This window comes from Eretmochelys imbricata, chromosome 14 (genome assembly GCF_965152235.1).
Source record: "Eretmochelys imbricata isolate rEreImb1 chromosome 14, rEreImb1.hap1, whole genome shotgun sequence".
In the NCBI taxonomy this organism is placed as follows: Eukaryota; Metazoa; Chordata; order Testudines; family Cheloniidae; genus Eretmochelys; species Eretmochelys imbricata.
This window is the reverse complement of record NC_135585.1, coordinates 45,426,265-45,428,619: the sequence shown is the minus strand read 5'-3', so window position 1 is coordinate 45,428,619 and position 2,355 is coordinate 45,426,265.

The following is a 2,355-nucleotide window of genomic DNA, read 5'->3' as shown; positions in this document are numbered from 1 at the left end:
TTTTCCTTTAACCTTTCCCATTTTTTCCTGAATTTTTTTTATTAGCTGCTGTTTAATAAATTGCATTTGTTCTGAACTATATACAATGGTCACGGAAGAGGGAGAGTGGAGAAAGTACCCCAGAGTGGGGACAGCCTAGCCCCTGTCCTGAGTGATCACAAGGTTTGGTGTCGAGCCCCTCAGGAATCCTGGGCCCAGCCTTGTCAGGGTGTACGGGGAGACTTTGGCAAACCAGTAAAGTGCCTGAAACCACTATGGCTTATTGCTAAAAGCAGCCAAGTCAGCAGGCTGTAAATTGGCCATTCAGCACGCTCAGTTTGACCAAGGCAGGAGGAGAGGGGGGAGTTTTGGGTGCCACAGAAAGGGCAGCTTGACCCAGTGTCCTTCCTGATAAGAATTGTGTTGAAGTGGCTGATACATGCATTTTCGAAGAGCAGGATGTGCCCCAGGAATGTCTATTGGGGCCTCAAGGCTGCAAACTCTGGAAAAACCCACACCTGGTTAATCGATAATCAGAAGGAACCTCTTGCTTGGCTATTGAAACTACTTACTTAACAAGTTTTCTTTAAGGGACATGTCATTCTATGACTAATGTATAAATAAGGGGGGAAAGTTTGAGGTAGTTGGACTCTTTTTGGACTCTCCCTCTGGATACATCTTGCAGTCCCCACCGACAGATGGAAGATTTGGCCTCCGGAAGCCTGCTGCTGTGCCATTTGAGAGCCACACTCAGCTCTGGTAATTATCAAGGGTTGGGGGTGTCTTACAAACCTTTTGCGGATGTGTGTTCGTGTCTGAGACTAAGTAAAGTTTAGCTTTAAGTGAAAGCACTCTTGTGTTGTCCTGTTTGTGCCAGCCATCTATGGGTCGGACGGCCGTGTCTCCCCTGATTTATTTCCTGACACCACCTCGCACAGAGTAAAAGTTACCAAGAGCTTTGGGTTGAAAGAACCCCGGGTAGCAAGGGTTACAAGGACACAGGAGAGTGGAAGGGGAGCCCTCGAGGTCAGGCAGGCCTCTGGGTATAAGGAGTGGGAGCGAGGACTCAGATCCTTCTGCTATTCCATTCCACAGGGTAGTGTATAAACCAGGAAAGTTTCCCACTGTCCCGTCCCCACCCCCCCGCTTACCTCTGTGCATATTTATTGTTTTTTCTTAAAGGTAATTACGTATTTTAGGAAAAACCATCAGAGCACCCACCCCAAAAGCTGCTGGTCGCACTCTGAGGCCATCAAAAATTTGGTTGTGAGAACCCCTGGGCTAGATGATCCTGATGGGCCCTTCTGACTTTAAAGTCTATGAGTGTAACAGAAGCCAGACACAGAGAGGCAAAGCGCAGAGCATGGGATATCGCTAGGACCCAGGAGCAGGTGGGTGGGAGCGATACTAGGGTCACTCATTCCCGGGTAGCAGGAAGGAAATCGCAGAGGGTGCAGTGACCCTTGGACCCCAGGCTCCTGGCGAGATCCCCGCGCCCCGGCGGCTGGCGCTGGGAGCCCGGAGCCCGGGCTGCAGCCGGGAGAGGGGAACCTCCAGCCGGACCCTGCCCGCTGCTCCCCGGGAGCCTCTCCCAGGGCAGAGCCCCCAGCCCAGCCAGGGCCCCTTCCCGGCCCGGCCCCTGCCCCTGCCCCGGGGGGCCCCGCTCGGAGGGAAGGTAAGAGAGACCCGCCTCCCCCCGTCACCCCCGGGCTGCAGGGGCGGGTTTGGCCCCGGGCTGCTCCCCGCGGAGCCGGCTGCGATTCCCTGCCCCGGGCCCGGGAAAGCTGCCGCAGCCCCCGGTGTGTGCGGGGCGGGGGAACCCGGGCCGGGCTAGGGGCTGGGACAGACACACCTAGGTGGGCGTAGCCGGGAGGGGTCTGAAGAGGGACCCGGCGTGGGAGGACAAGAGGAGACTTACAGGGGGGAAGGGCTGTGTCATGGGGCAGGACGGAGGTGAAGGGGGATGCAGGGAGCAGGATGGGATGGGGGCGGGCCTGGCTGAAGGGGGGATGGGCCGATGCAGGGCAATCAGGGGAGACTTGTGGGGCGGATGGGAACAGGGCTGCAATAGAAGGCAACTCTGGGGGGGGGTCACTGCGAAGGAAAGGGGGGATGTGGGGAGGGGAGGCTGGGGGGGAGACTGAGAGCAAGAGCAGACTGGCTGGAGAAGGGAGGGGTCGGGGAAAATGAGCGGGAGAGATATAAGGGCAGCTCACCCACCCCGTGGGGCAGGAGAGGGGGTGGGGCTGCCCCACTCACCAGCCGGACGGGAATTCCTGTAGCGCAACTAGTCAATGAAGCTTTGGAGGAGGAGGCTTCCACCTGCGGGCTCAGAAGCTACAAGGCAAATATCCAGACACCCTCCCTGCACACACA